This window comes from Cyprinodon variegatus, unplaced genomic scaffold (genome assembly GCF_000732505.1).
Source record: "Cyprinodon variegatus isolate N-32 unplaced genomic scaffold, C_variegatus-1.0 Scaffold418, whole genome shotgun sequence".
NCBI classification, from domain to species: domain Eukaryota; kingdom Metazoa; phylum Chordata; class Actinopteri; order Cyprinodontiformes; family Cyprinodontidae; genus Cyprinodon; species Cyprinodon variegatus.
This window is the reverse complement of record NW_015150871.1, coordinates 490,990-509,913: the sequence shown is the minus strand read 5'-3', so window position 1 is coordinate 509,913 and position 18,924 is coordinate 490,990. Positions and strand designations below refer to the sequence as shown.

Sequence of the window (18,924 nt, the reverse complement as noted above, 5' to 3'; positions counted from 1 at the left end):
ATTTTCTATCTATTTTGAAAAGAAAACAAAAAACAAAAGTTAGTGAAGTCTGAACATAGAAGATGATCTGCATATATATGTAGATTATTTATTTAAGCTAGGTAAAATAAAATTTGATACAATTAGTTATATCTTAAAAGTATCTACAACATATATGGCAATTCTTTTTTATTATACAGGCTCTTGAGGACCACCTTCAACTATTAGTAGTCTTTTTCTTCATTAGCCTCCCAATCTTTGGCCCTCTGCACTGACTGGGATAAGCTTTTTGCAATGTGCTGTGTTTTCTTGAGTTTGTGTTAGATAGAGCATTTTCTAAGGTTCTGAATTATTTATGCAATTGATTAATTTTAATAATAGGGAAGAAACTGTCGCTTTATAAATACACAAATTTATCAAGCTTTCAAACTGAGCATATGTTTAGTATTAGCTGTTTTTTTGTGCTAAGTTTTTTTCTTTGCTGCAGTTTAGCTCAAAGTGCCAAATTCTGGCTTCAAACAAAATGCTGCAAAAGTCAAAGTAGAGACAGATAAAAATCCATGTTTTACACTTTTCCTTATTTAATTTCTTAATACTGTTGGACATAGCAGAATAAAGTCTTTGAATTCATAACCGAGATGTGTTTTTTCTACAAGAGCTCATTGTGCTAAATCAGGCGTGATGGCTGCTGAACAAAAAAGGAAAAAAAGGTTTTCCAGGAGAGTGTCCAACAATATCAAAACAATCTCCAAGCTGGATTTCCTCTGCGACTCTTTGGGTTTCACAGGAATAAAAAAAAAAAATAAAAAAAAAAGCTGTTGGATGAAAGTCCAAAGATGCTGTTCTGAAAAACGAGTCTGTCGGTTGAAGACTGTCCACAAATACAGCACAGGCAGTCTTCTTATAAAGGCTCTGCAGTAAAATGTCAATGAGGCCGTCCAAAGTCTAAGCATTTCTCCAGCTACTTCTACATCTAAATAAGATCTGTTCACATCCTCCTATTCCTTCCATATGATATTTAAATAAAATCAATCCTTTGACTCATATTAGTATTTCTAAGCCAATAAAAGAGCTTAAGCTAATCCTCCTTTCCTTGGGCTTAATGAAACATAGAAAAAAAAATACATTTATCAGTATTTAAGATATACATGTGTTGTCTTTGGTCTCAAACTCTCCAATATATTAAGTTATATTTCCTTTTTAAAGGACATATGTAGTGTTTAAAAGTCTTTACAGAAAATTAGTTGAGTTTTTGCAACCATTTCAAATGGCATTAAGTCAGTGGTCCTTAAACACTGTTTCAATATTACTGTCAAGCCAAGCTCATGGGCTATGATAAGAAAATGGGAAAGGACTCAAGAGTATGACTTATACGTTTTTTGTTTTAAAGAAAATAAAGATTAGCAACGGTCTGGTATTTGAAGTCAGTGAAATCAGTCATGGTAATGTCAATTAGGGGGCAATGGTAAATGTATGTCATGTGATAAATTAAGCTAAGCAAAGCAATAAATCTGACACTGGAGGACAAACATGGCAAGGAGAGGGCGAAGATCTTATCTTAAGTTTCTAAAAGTAGTTAGTCTGGTTTCTGACATTGAAAAAGGTTAAAAAAAACATAAAATGGGCTTACTTTCTATAGATGAAAATCTTTCCTTGTTAATTCAGCTTTAAATGATAAGTTCAGTTGTTTGTTTTAAACAGTTATTGGCATAGGGCTCAAACTCGTCAGTGAGAAAAGACTTACAAACTGAAAACTGAAGCATGGTTCAGCTGGGTTGAATATCATTCCCTGAAACCAATTTTAACGCAAGGGCTAAAAGGCACGCAGCAAAAGTAGTAAATAAATTCCACATTTCTACTTGGAAGTTTTTTCTCACTGCCCCTCTTGTTATTGAGTCATATTAACTTCACATTGTCAGTATTTTTATTTGTATATAGTTGGAATGCATACATATGCCATTAAGACAGTTGTCATGGATTTCAAACAATACATTTTATTTTATTTATTATCAACAACAGATTTTTTTTCTCACCAAGGGGTGTGCTAACTTTAGCTTTATTTAGCTTAGACATTAATGGCTGTGTTGAGTTGACTTATTCAATTCAGTTTATTTCTATAGCGCCAATTCGCAACACATGTCATCTCATTGCTTTTTACAATTTAACCACATCATACAGTCAAATTGATTCAAAATTATCCAAGGAAAACCAGCTGATTGCATCAACTCATTCACTCAAAGACACTCCCTAACACAAGCATGCTTGTAGCGACAGTGGAGACGAAAAACTCCCTTTTAACAGGGATATAAGCTGTATGCTGACTACTTTATATTCTAACAAAGTATCAAATCCTAAGTGTTGTTTCATGAAAAGTGATCATTAAATATTTCCCGAAATGTAAAGGGGTGCACTAACTTTTGTGTGCGACTGCATATATAAACCCTTTTAGATTATTAACACAGGTAGAAAGCATGTTTCTAGTTCACCCAAAATTAGCTGTCCTGTAGGGTACAGAAATTCGCTTCAGCTAACAAAAAATGGGTTGAGCGGATGCTGAAAAAAAGCAGATGTGGCAACGAAAAAAAATTGTAGGATGTGAAATAATTATTTAGGGGCATGACCAATATTTGCAAGGTTTGTAGGGTACAAACAGCATATGCTGTGCATATCTAAGAGATTGGAATACATGCAGTTGATCAGGTATACAAACATGTATTGATGGGAGTATATGAAGGGTTATATTCTTATTTTTTAACAATAAACTAGAGAAAAACACTTCAAGCTGGCAACCAAACAACCAAAGTGGCAAGGGAAGTTGAAGTTAAACAACCATTATTGTTGAGGTAACTGCAGCCCCATAACAACTCATGTAAGGGGTAACCAAACATGTTACCAACTGAAAGGCTAATTAAGGTCTAAAACATATCTTCTGGGTTTCAATACACATTGCATGTGTCTTGATGGAGTGCTATAAAAAAATTATTTGATCGCTGGACTTTCAGCCACGGGTAGTTTTTTCAGAAGTGGTGATGATTAGATATAGAACAGAACTAAAAAGTTGGTGAAGATTCTCAGTCATCAAGGTCATAGTCATTCCAAAAAAGTAAAAAATGTTATGGCCCTAATGACTTCCTTTTCAGACTCCCCATTACTAAGGAGTGGGCCTGTTTTTTTGGTTCACTTTTCATGTTGTCTAAGCCATAACAAGACTTTGTTGGGCTACTCTATAAAGCTTGGAACTCCGCTAATCCAGACATTTTGAATTCAGAAAATTTCCTGGATGGGAAGTGAAACATCTTGAAACTTCAAACAGGTCCAGTTTTTAAAACTTTTTTACCTTTTTTGGAAAAACGAAAAGTTCGAAAGTATGAAAAGTTCAACCTTTAGAGTTGGAGACCACCAATTATTTTTTATAAATTGCTCTTTACAGACACTACGTACATTCATCTGACCTACTTCTGTTATGTAGGGATGGATGTCTTGAACAATGTCATGGCCTGACTGGTAATCCAAGAAGATTTCAAAAAGAAGGGCTTGTTTGCTTAGTTTTATGACAGGAACTTGTAGTGTTAAAGGCTAAAGATATCAAATCTGAGTCACAAAACAAACTGGCCACAGATGGAGTCAAAAATCCCAATGATTTCAGCACTGTGCCTGACTCCAGTCTCCCCTGTGGTCGAAATGGCTAACCAATTAACAGCAGCTTAACTCCCGAGTCGAAACACCAATTTCAATCACACATGCATGAGCACACAAGTAGTGACAGAAGTGCAGATATTCAGGGGAAAAAAGGACACATGCATGCATGCACACAAGCATAGAACGTAATGGACACCTGGATCCTCGTGCACCCGGGGCCAATGCCACACACAGAGAAGGGACATAGATTCCTACTCATTAACAAAGGCTTAGAATTGCATAGTGTATACCCCCTGCAAAGCCTGCCTCCCACAGTTTTTTGGTGTTCGGGGGGATGACACACCTCAGCCATCCTGGATCTGCTAACTATAGGACATACATGCATATTCTAGGCATGTTATTAGAGCTTTGAGATGTTTTTCATTTTAGAAAGAAGAGAAATTTGGCAAACACACACACAGCTTTGCTTGCATGAGATGCACTGACTTGCATTCATTTTCTATGGCCTAATCCAGACTACTACCCTAACCTTAACTGAATTAACACCTTAGTCCTAAAACTTAACCCAACTCAAAGAACAGCACTTTGCCATATGAGGAACAATTGAAAGTCCCCATATGTACCAGAAAGCTGCCATAATAACTGCTGGGTGCAGCATTTTAGTCACCACAAGGTGCCACCACTGGACTCTTTTAAAAGGATGTCCACTTAAAAAAAATCTAAACTCTTTTCTTTTCTATTTCAATTATACACTATGAGGGAAAAGTGTTAAATGTTATTCATTGTTTAAGAGAAAAAAAAAAACATTTCCTCTAGAATGTATCGTTAGAGATTTTAAATCACAGTGTGGAGTGAAGGAAAAGACAAACTGTGGTTTCAGGGATGTGACACGCAGAGTTTCTGTGGATTTGGAATGCAGTCTTTCAACACTAGCGGGGTTTCTCAAGAGTTCAAAACTCACCGACAAGAATTTGGAAGAGGGGGGGAAACGAGCTCACCTGAATGACAAGCAACAGCTGAGCCCACACATCTGGAAACCTAAATGCAACCCTACATTAGTGCACCTTTACGCACACGCGCACCTTGAAATATCCCAGTGCGTCTGTTAACCTAGAGGCTGCAGCCTCCTGCTAAAAACACTGCAGGATTTTTTTAAAGATACATTTTGAAACCAAACTCTAAACACTAAAGAATGTTTTAGAGAATTAGATTATGACTGCTTTAGTAAAAAAAAAAAGGTTTGCAAAACATCCCAAACTTACCTCCAAGACCCAAACTCAAAAGGCGCAGTAATCCTTAAATCAAAGTATAAAAATAACGACTGCTGACGCATCCAGAACAAAGAAAGAAGCGAAAAAAGAAATAAAAAATCACAACACAAGTCATGAAGGAGCTGAGGGATGGAGGATCTCTGTGTATGACCATGGGCAGAGCCACAGAGAGGCAGGTTGAGTAATGCAACCAGGGCTGAATGATGCGCAGCTTTGGGTAGGAGTTAAAGCGACCAGAAAACACATTTGCGCTGCTGTGCGCCAATTGGCTGAAACGCGGAGCTCCCCACGCCTTTATATCCCTCCCACTGCTACATGCACGCATCCCACTTGGACATACTGTATGGTCCTTATTCATGATTCCATATGTTTCAGTGGTGCAGGAAAACATGCATGCATGGAATGCTGTCTTAGGAAAGTGTGGGCTCCTATTAAAACACCAACATGAATAGATAAGTTGCTCTAAAGTGGATTAAAAAGTATTGTAAGGCAGAAATTTCATTGGAAAAAACAATCCTGACTCGTTATTATGCCTTTGTATATGTGGTATAAACAAGGTCTCACTTGGTAGATCATTTCAGTAACTTAAACCAACAAAAAAGCTTTTCTTTTCCATGTGTTGACAAATTGCATCCTCAAATCAGCAAGTTCCAATCAGTTAAGTGAAAAGGAAAAAATTACAATGTAATATTTTTTATTTATTTTTGTTTTAATTGATTATTGTTGCATCCTGTAGCACAGTTGCCCTAAAAAACAAAAAAACAAAACAAAAAAAAAAACAACAACAAACAAACAAAAAAACCAAAAACCTAGTGGTTATGATCTATACCTGTTTTTGCAAAAAGATCATACCACATAGGGGGAAAATTTGTCACTAATTAATTGATGACTTAATTGTTTTCACATTATTTCCTCCCTTTTTCTTGGAAAGACAATGTCAAGCTTTGTAATCTGCATCACTTTCTGTTGCCCTTCAGTCCTTAGCTTTGATTTTTCAAGGTTAATTTAATGAGGTTTTATTCTGGTAGGACTATTTAGGACTATTTGTAAAGTGTTCCAGGAATGGGATTAGAAAAAGGCTCAAAGCTTCACAAAAGACGTCGCATAAGTTATCTAAAAGCACTAGTTTAAGAAAGAAAAGCTTATCTAACATAGCTGCTTATTTTTCAGTAATATCATGATCAAGCAATTGAAAAATATGGAGTGAAAGTTGGGAGATCTAGCCAAAGCAGGCTCACACAGAGTTAAAAAAATAATATTAAAGTATGATGGGATTAACTTGGAGCTGAATTAATATCTCCTGGCAGTGAGTAATTTTGCATTTTGAACCAGTGCATACTTTCAAGTGTATGGTGCACCCTTGACACCCACATAGAAGCCGGAGCCCCAACTGATGTCTAGTACGAACATGCGAACGCCGGAGAGAAAGGCAGGATGAAGAATTTAAATCCAAGACCTTTTCCTGTGATGTAACAGTACTGATAAGTAATGGAATGATGCAGTGAATTCAGTATGAGCTATCCATCTTTGTCACTCTTAAACTCAACTAATAAGGACCAATTGATTCCCTGATGGGTTAAAACAAACATTTTCAGACTGTATTTCATTGTATCTCATGTTTTCACCCAAAACTCATTGTAGGACGTCTTGTCCCAGCAAGACAACACACCATTACCTGCATTTTCTTTGGGGAGATGCTGCCTGGTGTTTAGGGCATTACGCTTGGAATGTTGTAGTTCTGAGTTTGAGCCCCACCCTCATGGACTGCCGCTCTGGGTTCCTGAGCAAAGACCCTTAACCCCACACTAATAATAATAATGAATTTTATTTTTAACTCACTTTACATTTGACATCAAATCTCAAAGTGCTACAAAGTGCACTGCTCCCCGGGCGCCGCTCAATGGCCGCCCATTGCTCCCCAAAGAGATGGGTTAAATGCAGATATAAATTTCTCCAATGTAAGATCAATCAAGTTCAATTATTATTATATGTTGGTAATAGTTAGGGTAAGGTCTGCTCTGTACTTGTAACAGTGTTATGACAATAAAATGCTGGGGGGAAAAATGCTCTGATTAGTTCAGCCACATCAAAAAGCGTGTCGTTTTGGACCCGAGTGAACGTACAAGCTGTCTCTGAACCAACAATCTGATGCAGATCTGCAAAGCTCAGCATTTGGATTGAGTCCTCATTCCAGGCTTTGAATTCAGGATTGTGAGCGTAGCTTTTCTGAATGTCCGTAAAGCTGGCAGTGAGACAGACAGGGGCAGGTCAAACAGTATGGCTCATTGTCCCTAGAAGCCAGTGAGCCCACACAGCATGAGCCACACGGACGCCCTCATTCACCCTGCTGGCTGCTGCTCTGACGTCCTGACAGCTTGATTAACAGCTCACAGTTACAGTTTATCCTTTAGCCATACTTTTGCTTGTTTGCTTCTAAATTTATCTTACCTGGAGTGTTGCACAAATTTCAAGTAATCCTGCATGGAACACCTAAATTTCCATCTTCGGCACCAAGATGACCCTGTTTCCACCTGTTCTCCTAGCCTAACCGCAGCATAGAGGCACTCTCTGTGCTTCCCCTTAGCGCTTTGTGCTCCCTCCCACAGACATCTGTAACATTAAGCCTATTTACAGCAGACACAGAAAAGGGGAGTAGGGTATAAAAGGTAAGCTTATAGGCATACACATGCAGCTAGGGAAGAAACAAGGATCAGGGCTGTGTAGAAAGCACAAAAAGGGGCCTCCAGGTCAATAAATCCTGACCCAGTCACCCTCTGGAGCTCGGAACCGCAGCCTTGTTGATAATAGCCCCAGATTCGGGGACAGCGGGTTCGTAAATCTCTGATCTCGCTTCTCTCCATCTTTTTTATGGAACACTGCTTTGAAAACAATCCAGATTGATGTGGGTCTGCACACTTTGTGATGCTGGCTTGGGTGTCATGTGCAGTGAAAGGTGAACTGCAGCGTAAGGCGGTTATCTTGCTATCAGCATATCTGGCTTTCATAACGGATAAAAGGCATCCACTCCATCTGTCCTGCATGGGCCTGCTTGGTTATCCCAGATATTTCATGCTAATGGGATTGGAAAACTGTTGGACTCTAGCAACACACCTCATGCTTAGTGATTCATTTGTAAGAGAGAAATTTTAAAAAGTTTCCCGGACTGTTACTGAACATAGTAAACAATTTCCTCCCATTAGAAGATGACAGTTTAGACAAAATAGTGGCTACTTACACGCAGCTTACATTTGAAATGTTCTTTGCACAGGTGAATCAGATCTTTGGATATTTTAATAGGAAATGGTTACAGATATTGCAAAACTGCTTTTGAATAAAGTATGCTGACATCAAGCTTAAAATGGGCCTTTTTTTTCTTTTCTTTTTTTTATTGGTTAGCCATTTTTTGGCCACCAAAATAACTGAAGAAAAGAAAAAAAGCCTTTCTAAAAAGTTGACATTGTCTGCCAAAATGTGTTGAGAATGCAGAACAATTGTGAGTATCAGAAAATAAGATGTTTAAATCAGCAATACCAAGAAAGAAGAACTGAGAGCGATTTAATAAAAAATTAGCCTAAATTTAAACTCAGTATATATTCTAGCATTTATGTTCAATTGTGACCCACTGCAGATTTGAGAAAACCCCTTATTATTATCTGGATCCTGCTGTGTTTTAATACTATTGTAGTGCAATGCTCTATGCTCATCCGCTCTTCTAAAGATATCTTTGTGCTCAAAATGATCATATGTAGACTTCAAGTCTAAAACTGTATCTGAAATTTACCCTCTACAATCTGGATTAATTGCTATGCTACCCCAAAATTGTTTCCTTTCCTGGTCATGACACAGTGGACTCTTCTTACCATGACCCTGAATAACCCTGCGCCAAAATCTTTTGCGAGAGTGAAGTAAGTAGTTCCAGATTTAGCCTGAAGGAAAACTGTCACTCAAACAGTGGGAATCTGGGCTGTTTTTCCTAACGCCCTGACAGCCCACAAACAGCCAAAGGAGATGGTGATCAGAACTCATTCACCACCTGTCTTTGTCTCTGACTTCAGATTTCACAATGCACATACCCGGTTGGTTACTGTCACCCTCATATATCCCCTTTTGATCAATGTTTTCTTACACCCACATTATTTGTCTATCTGCTTGTGTCATCTCTGCCGTTACAACAGGCTGAGTTAGAGACGGGGGGAGGGATGCACTGTTAATACTTTGCTGTCTGTCATTTAGTGCCTGAGGTCACACAAGTCGTGACGGATTAGGCTACTGGAAGGATCTACGTTGGCTGTCAACCATTTATAAATTATAATGCTGTGTATTTACATGAATACATTTGCTGTTTTAGTGAAGAAAAGCGGGTTACACTAAAAAAGGTGGAAAATTGTTTCATAAAAATGTGATTTACTATGATTAGGTTTAGGAGAGCTGTTAAAATGAAATATGCCTCCCACTGTTTTCTGTATTTGGTAAGGGTTGCCGCTTTTTGGAGGTGATTTTAAACTTTAATGTGAAAGTTAATAAAAACACATTCTAAGAAATATGATATAAATATATTATACCCATAAACACTCCACTTGCAGTTACAAAGGAAACAAACGCCCTACCAGCTTGCCTAGTAACTGTATGATATATTTTGATTAAAAAAAAACAAAAAAACAAGAGAAACTATTTTTTATTGCTTTATAACCCAACTTAATCAGCCCCCGAAGACAAAACCTCGACCACACCAAGCTAATGTTTAAACCCCTGTGAGTCATCAGATCTCAATATGAAAACAGCCAATAAAGACCAAAGAACACAGCAGACAGGTCAGGGAGAAAGTTGTGGAAAAGCAGTATTATTTAATAATAATAACATACCCCCACAGAGCATTGTTCAGTATATCATTTGATCATGATTGTAGGAAAACTGAACCACCAAAACTTACAGAGAGAAAACATTCCTCGGAAAAGCAGCCTAAAGGCTCACAGAAACGTTGAAGGATCTGCAAAGATTCCCACCTCAGGCGGGAGAATTTGCTGACTGCACAATTATTAGCCATGCACTCCACATGTAAGTATAACTGAAAGTGACAACAGCAAATCCTGTTTGCAGTTTGACCCAAACCTTGTGGAAAAAAAAGCTTCTTTGCCCACATGAGACCATACCAGAACTATTTATATGGATGTGCTCAGCTGGTAGAGGCATTAAGTAAGTGGGTTGATCTCAAAGGCATGCCACACTTTTCTGACTTTAAAAAAAAAAAAAAAAGGAAGAGGTAAACTAAATATATATTTTTCCAATTTGTCCCACTTTCTTCAAACTGTCACATAAAGTACATCTAATCTTCCTATTTTTGCTGGTTAGTCTACATCTGCTAGACACAAGAATTAACCGATCAAAAGAAACTTGCACCTGAAGAGGATAAGCAGACCTTTAAGGGGGAATATAGATTGACACCAGAGAAGCGATGTAATTTAATTCAGGTATTTTTATGAGAGAAAAAGCTGCGGATGAATGGAACAGAACATAACCACCTTCCTATTTCTGGAATTCCTGCCACCTCTAAGAGGCAATAGTTGAATTCAGTAGATCAACAGTCTGCGCCCCCCTGCAGAGTCCGTTTCCTGACACTTTACTTCCTTTATAAACAGGTGTGCAACAACAAGTGAATGCAGCGGTTAAACTTTAATCCCATTAGGTGGATGTCTTGCTCATAGCTCAAGGCATATCAAGACTTTACACAAGCTCCTTTAATTAGGCTTGGAACACAAATCACATCCGGTATGCTACCTCCAACCTGTGCAGGACCTCCAGCAGCTGAGCTACCATAGCTGGCATACCTTTGCAATGAGTGCTTTAGTCTCCAGCAGTTAACCATATAAGGTTTGATGGGACTTTGGCTCAACATTAGTGTGTTCATTACTTCTGTACTGTGACTGCTAAAAAATAACAACTGCAGACGACCAATTTTTCCTTTTTTTTTTTTTTTTTTGGAACAACCACATTTCACTCACGTGGTTTATTAATTGTATCATCACTCTCTGGAAGCTTTCATATTTAATGATGATTTCATTGTTTATTTCTTTATTTTATATTTACACGACATGCCAGGTGTAACGATTAACCATGAGATGTGCTTAGATTCTGCTTTTAACACCACAGTTTTAGCAGTAAAATGAATGTTATGAAATAAGAAGTCCAACTGATCAACATAAGACTGATATAAAAAGTAGTCGACCCTGCTGATTTGTTCTTTTATTGTCAAGTTCATCATCAAACAAATTTTAGGACATACAAAATTACACAATCTACAATTAAAATTGTCACCATGTTATATTTGTCTTTCATTTGCCAATTAAACCTCTGAACTAAAACTTTATTTTAGAATAAAATGAAAATAAAACCAAAGGCAAACACATTTTTGGTGGTCTGATGGCATTTGGTTGCTCCTCTGCTCACCATATTTAAATAAATCAATGAGTTCTGTTCTCTATCCAAAAAAAAAAAATCCTAAAGGTGACTGTCTGGCAGTCTTTAAAACTGAATTAAAGCAGACTTAGGTTATGTAGCAAGACAACGAGCCAAAAAACGACAGCTAGTGCACCACTAAATTCTTAAGAAAAAAACAGGCTGGGACATTGATCAGTGTGGTTTAGTTTAAACAGCTCTGTGAGGCGCAGTGGACCAAATATTTTCTCTACAGCGATATAAAAAACGTATTGCTATTTATCAAAAATGCGTCATGAGAGGTGAGATACAGCCAGTTATCAGGCTTATGTGGGAAATACTTTCTCACAAATGCTCTATTTAGTTACAAAAACCTTTGTTTTCCCTTTAATAAATAAAATCATAAAACAAAATTCTGGCATACCTCAGGTTATCATTTATAGCCACATGATTTAAAGAAAGAAAACTCAGGAAAATACAAAATTTTGTTCAGATCAATGTTGGGTAAAATTAGTGTGTGAGATTAATAGTATAAATTTCAACTTTATTGTCGTTACACTGTCAAAACTACAAAGCAACAAAATGTAGTTTGTATCTATCCAGAAGTGCTATACAGGATATATATATTTATTTATTGACTATAAATTGTATATATAGACAGAGAGTGATTGTAAGAGGCTATAAAATAAATAAGATAAACTATATACAGATTATACAGACAAGTTAGGATAGGATTTTTATATATATATATATATATATATATATATATATATATATATATATATATATATATATATATTTTATGACACATAACAGCAGTTAAAAGGTTTTCAGAATTTATTTTGATAAGTTTTTTTTTTTTTATGTCACACCTGAACACCCCCTTTGTATGCATCCGACAGTCATACGAAGTCATGGCATTTAGCACCTATTGAAAGTGAATGGGGGAAAACACACCCTAATGGGGCTTGGTTAGCACAGACTCAGATAGAACCCAGGTCTATTCTGTCGTATTATGCAGCAATTCAGCTGCAATTTCATGGTTCTGACAGGAAGAGAGATGTGACTACAAAAGTAAACGAGATTTTAGGATTTTAAGTAAGAAGCAATTTCTGTACCTAGGCTTGCAGAAAATTGTATCAGGTGTTTTTACCCCCATTGCTTCTCAATGAGCACCTTCCGCAGACACTCTGGTGCACCTCTTCAAAATTGTAGGTGGGTGCAGACAGTGCCGCTGACAGAAGGCCTCTGATTGGTCAAACCTACATCCCCTCTATACTAGGCGTATTTCCTGTTTTGTACCTTACTGGCTTTTTTTCTTGACTGCCATTGCGGAAAAACGACTCATAAAGTTGGACCAGCTAGAATAGCGAGATGCGCAAAAACACTGGGACCCTGTTTTCACCTGGATCCCAGCTCTTTTTAGCCCTCATGTCCCTCCGTTTTTGCACAAACTTAGCCCTTAGTTTTTCCACTTCCTCAACGCCTTGGCCGTATCTAGACCCACAGCTAGTTTGTGATTGTCCCTCTTGTGTTGTGGCGTGGAATAACATAGCGCAGACCACACTTCGAAATTGGGCATAAAACTAAAAAAATCTGCGTCTTACCTACGACAAGCTGTTGTGAGTATAACCTGACCTTGAAACATCATTAGTTCAACTTTTTTATTTTCTTTAGTCCAACTGTTTTTAATGTTCTTTTTTGTTTCTGCATTTTTTATTTTATTTTTTTTCCTACTTGCTTTGATTCTGTTTCATTTTCCTATATTTTAATCATGTAAAGAACTTTGCATTGTTTTTGTACTGAATTGTGCTATACAAATACAATTGCCTTGCCTTGCCTATAACCAGCCCTTAAGCATCACAACCTTGTACGACAAGATTATCTGTTGGATCAGACGCAAAATCTTGATCGATGTGTTCATGTCTTTAACTTTACTTGACATTGAGTGACCTTCTCTCTATAGATTTCATACTTGACTCAGCAATATGTGAAGTGACTGAACTTTAAATTACATTTGTAATAAAAGGCGAACCTCAACTACACATCCAGCATTCAAGCAGTTGGTTTAGAAAACTTTTTATTTTATTTTATTAAAGAACCTCAGCCCAGTGTCCAACTTTTTTTTTCTTTATCAGGACAATCTTAAAAAATAAGATCAGAATCAGGGCTATTTTTTGTTTATGTGAAAATCCTTTTTCAGTTCCTCAATGCTGGAGTTAATGGTAAACCACTGCTACGTCATTGCTTAATGTTTAAGCATTTACTGATATGATCACCCCTTACAGGCCAAAAGTTTCCAATCATGAAAAATGTTGTGCTTTTTTCTTTCACAATTTTATATTTTTCTATGTTATTTATGTAAAGTTTTACTGAATTTTACTACATTAATAACCTACCTGATCATACTTATTGAGGCATAGTTGCTTTTATTATCATAGGTGTAGTGTAGCTCAATCAGATTGAGCCTATTTCATACATTTAATACTCATGATTTCACAAATGCTTTACTTGAAGAAAAAAACATCAACATGTTTTCAGCTCCTAAATGGAGCTATTTGTCATCCAAATAATCTGATGAAATTGACCCCGATAAAACAGAAAAGTTTTAGAGATATGCAAAAGTATTAAGCATAATTTGTCAACTTGCTTGAGGTTTTATTTCATCTAAATCATGATCTGAATAAAAAACTAGCATGTTTATCTGCTTAAAGTATTTGTGGATGAGCTATAACAAAGCATTGTAAAGGAATCTGTTCATGTATGCAATAAATAGGGGGACAGCATAAGAGGCCTTATGTTTTTTCGTTAGTTCATACCGGATTTCATCAAGTGTGCATGATGGAGAACCACTTTTCTGTAACATTCAATTGCTTTACATTTAGTCTCCCTGGAGGTCGAATTTGATCTTGTGCTATTTCTCGGCAGAACTGTAGAACTAGTTTCACGCACTTTTCCCCTTTTATACAAATTTCATTGCTACATTTTCCTCCGACTCCTCCTTTCTGAGGCCGTGGGCCTCAGGGAGGAAGTGTGTGACAGCACATAGCTCCTGAGTCCATTCTGAGGAATTTTTCACATACGGGTGTGCACCAACACACTGGAAATTCAAGGATGTGTCAGCCAAGGGCAAGGCTGGAGATCAGACACAGGGTGAAGGCGAGCAAGGAATGAGAGGAGGATGAAGGATCAGGGATGGGGGGGGGACTTGGAGTATGCTCTCGACTTGGGAGGCCAAGAGGAACAAATGTCTTTGACAGTCCTGAAATGAATTTTCCTGTCACTGCTGCAACAGCCGCCAAATATGTCAAATCTTCCCGAGGGTCCCAAGACCGCAGCCCGTCAGAGAGAGATAAAATATAAGACAAATAATCTATTTGTAAATTGTTTGAAGGTACTCCAAACTAAAGTGTCCAGGGAAATATGTCTTCTTTCTTTTATTGCTGAGAAAGTTCTTAATTATTTTGTGAGACAATCTTATTTTTCCTTGGCAGCATGCATTAAAATTAAGCATGTCAGTGTGAGCTTTAAGTTCCTGCTTATTAAATCGACAATAATAATGAGTAGAGGAGCCTTTTGGGGTCACTATTGAGATAAAATAAAGTTGATAATTATGTGTCAGGGTTCTGCCCTTTGTTTAAGTTTGATTTTAGTTTCTCTTTAATTTTGTGTCTCTGTAGTTGTTTTCTGGCAGTGTCATGTTTTTTGTGTTACTCTCTGTTCCCCCCTTTTGCCAGTTTCCTTTCCCTTTGGCTTCCTTCTAGTTACTTCTATCCACACCTGCTCCATATCAGCTCATTAGCCCATTCTTTGTTCTGTTCCCCATATATACACCTCTGCAGTTCCTCATTGCTGGTTTCTTGTTGCTTTATTGCTTCATTGTTGCTCCCCATGTGTTTCTTTCTCCCTGGTGTCTCCTGGTTATTGGTTTCTTATTTTGTTCCTGAATTTTTGCCTTTGTTGCCTGTGGAACCTTTATTAAACCAGCACAGCCTCCTCATCTCTGCATTTGGGTCCTCAACCAACTTCCACCAAACATTGCCAATGAGATAATTTGTCATAAACTGGCGTCATATGCAGTTCCCTGCAAGAAAATGTTATTTAATTGCAGTTTTAGATAGAATTAAAAACTGTGTGCAGTTTCAAAGCATAAAAAACGATGACTTTCAATTTGTTCATAAATAAGAATATTACAAGAAATTAATGCTCTTCAGGGCTAAAACATTGTAGCTCACACTTTTGCTGAGGTCAGAGCTGCAGGTCCTTTAAAGTTTGACTTTAACTGCTTTTTAAATTAAGAGATTAGAAATAGCTTAAGCTGCCTGATTGGAGAGTGTGTGTCTCTAAACATTAATTTTTAAGCCCTACCATAAATGTTTAATTGCATTTAGGCCTGGACCTCGACTGGCTCATTCTAACAAACGCATTTAGTCTAAACCAGGCTATCCCAACCTGTATTTTAGTTTTTTGGCCAAATGGAATGGGATTCTCCATTCATTTTTTTGTCAACTCTGACCAGGTTCACCATTCTTGCTGAAGAAAACATTGACACAGCATGCTGCTGACCTAGACTTAGACAACTTTTATTGTCATTTTGTATACACAGAGTGTAAAGAAAACAAATTTTGTTTAGTACAGCTTTCAGACATACTGCCAATGACATGCATCACTGTGCAGGATACTGTGTGTTAGTTTTCCACCATGCATTTAATTTTTTACCATAAAAATACTCCTTTTTGTATCATCGGACCATTTTCTTTGTACTTCACAGTTAATCACCACCCTATGCTGCTCTGTCACATCAAATCGCATAAGAACATATTGAAGTTTACGGCTGCAAATAGGTGAGGTGAAAGTTATTCTGCTAAATAAAAGCTAGATCTAAGAAGTATTGCCGTCTTTGTCTTTGCAACTGTAACACTAGAATAATCTATTCTTCAAAGTTGTCTCAAACTCCCTTTGCAGAAGTCCTGCAGGCTTTAGAGGTGAGAAACAGGCTCAGATAGGCCAACAAAGCTGAATGAGAAACACATGTAACACACATGGACAGTTGTTCTCATCCACCACAGAGAACTCCTACCACTCACACTCACAGTAATTCACACTAGTGTTGTGTTTCAGTTGATAGATGCAGAGGATTGTATATACACAGGATGTAATCAGTAATATATTCCTCTCAAATGATCTGCCATGATATAGACAAGTGATGCAATGCTGGGTTTTAATACCTTCTCGTCGAACAACACCCAGAAAAATGTGCAAGGCCTGAGCTAATGCTTTCAGCCCTGTAGAGCAGGAAAGCAAGTCTCCAAACTGGCTCAAGAAAGTAAACAAATGTAGATTTTGGCCAGATAGTAGAGTCATTATTTTCTCTGTGTATGGGAAAAAAAAGATTCTGGCAACAAGTAAATGTATCTGGTACATTAACAGAGCCCCACACGGAATCATTTTCATATAATCCAGATTTTTTTAATGCTCCAAATAATTAGAGTTTGTTATATCAGTTCAATAAGGAGGCCAAGTGTTCATGACTCAGTCGTTTTGGGGAGACTATCCATTATGAAATAAGACAGACATGCAGTCATAGCAAAGATGATATTATATCGTTTGAAAGAGGGAAGCGTTGGGAAAGATCAGCTCGTCCTTTTATGGTCTTAAAATGAGCAAAGTCCAACCCCTTATAACATATTGCAGTGGTTTTTGCCAAAAGACTAGTTCAAAAGGTATAAGCAGGATTTGCCCACGTATCTAATAAAGCCAACTTGATTTTAAATGTTGATGTTCCTGCTTTGCTTGGCAGCATGGATCCATTGAATGACCATATTTTGAACTGATGGCCTAAAGTTTCCCTTTGTACATGTGGTGTATCAAGGAATTTGTGATGCTCTCAGTGATTGCAAGTAGCAAGTTTTAGATAAGAAGCCTAGATCAACAAGCCTCCAGCATGCTTATCAACACATACAGAACTTTGAATAAAGTGGTTTAATGTGGCCTCATGTGAATAGACTTGTAATGACTGTTTGTGCCACCCCTGGAAGTGACTTCTGCCATCATCCATTTAAGATAATTAACAGTAACTCTTTTGCATGACAAATTATTCAATTTGACTAACTCTTCATTGCAAAATTTTGCATAAGGTCAAAATTCAGCACTTCATTAGGTATGAGTTAGAGATTTTGATTCAATTCATTCCAAAAAATTCATTTTGGGCACCCTTTGAATAGAGATAGATTGGCTCCTGTGCACTGGATAATTTTCCAACTGCATAACAAAGGTTTTCTTAAGTTTAGCATCTTATCCAATTACTTGGTATTCTGGTTCTATGATTTTCTGTTTTAGAACTTAACTCCTGGTTAAAACTCCTCAGTTAAAACAAACCAAATTCAAAAGCAGGAACACATATCTAAACCTCCTATAACTTCCAATGGCAAAATATAAAACACATCTGTTTTGTTTGATTTATTTAGCTATAATTTTTGCCCTAAACCTTTAAATTCATGCTCTCTTTAGAGAAGTGAGGTCATCATCACAATTAATTTTGCATGGCTGTTCTCTTCCTGTAAGGTTCACCATCTTTTTTCCGTTTTTAGATCATGGTTTGCTATTCATCTTATCTGTTCTTGAGTGTCTTTAATTTATAACATTGCTGTCATGACTGTTTTTTTAAAGGTATAGTGGAGGATTTTCTTTTTCCGGGAGGATCATCAAAATAAGTGATCCTCCCAATTGTCAATCATTCTGGTGATATGTTTACGTAAGGGCGTCCTACGTGGTCGTCTCCAGTTAGCTATCCTATTGTGCGCGTGCATACTTTCAGCGCATATCTGTGTGACCTGCGGTATTAGTCATTGAAGTTCACCTTTCTCACTGCAGTTCTTTGAAAATGGCCAAGGGTCGTAAGAGAAAATGTGTCTACGAAGTGTATGAGAAGAAGAGAAAGGCCTCAGAGGAGAGAAAAAAGACCAGAGTTTTTATGGGAGATTCTTTCACGCGATGGCGTACACTGAAATCAGAGGTCGAGCTTCCCACTCATGATAAAGGTTGGCATGCTATTTGAAGAAATCCATTTCACATTACTGCTAGTAAAGGTTATCTACCACTATAGTGTAACTTTCCAGGAAATATAAGTTTATTTATTTTGAAATTTGCATCGTTAGATTTTATACAGTAGCCACAGATCCTTATATACCCCACAAACATGTCCAAATTTCCACTGCAACACACACAAGCAGGTCATGGTTTTTTCAATGTACCAGTAGTCTTATTGCGGGGAAAGTTTTTATATATAAATATGGGTGAGATGTGATCCATCCAAGCAAATGGGCTTGTGCATGCTCTCACATGCATTTAATAGGCGTTCCCTCTCGGCAGCGGGCACAGGGTTGTGCATTTTTATCATTGTTTTTAAGTGGAGAGGGCAGGTTTTTTCAAAAATTTGTGAAAATCCTCCACTAACACCTTTAACATATGTTGTCAAATACTTTCTATTTTCCTGATTTCTTTGTTGTTTAGTTGTTTAGGAAAGACCGACGGAAGACAATCTGTAATTTGGATTCAATGTTATCCTTCACAGAGTAGTTCTCACATTTTAGTAATGGTGCCA

The 18,924-nt window shown here is 37.3% G+C and overlaps 1 protein-coding gene across 1 annotated transcript in view; it reads right to left on the bottom strand.

Moving 5' to 3' along the window:
• LOC107093304 (prickle-like protein 1) overlaps positions 1-5,087 on the bottom strand; it is a 33,691-nt gene extending 28,604 nt beyond the window's left edge. Inside the window, exon 1 of the mRNA XM_015388282.1 lies at positions 4,881-5,087. The gene's annotated coding sequence lies outside the window, so the exon portion shown is untranslated. The remainder of the gene's footprint in view (positions 1-4,880) is intronic.
• Positions 5,088-18,924: the final 13,837 nt, after the last annotated feature.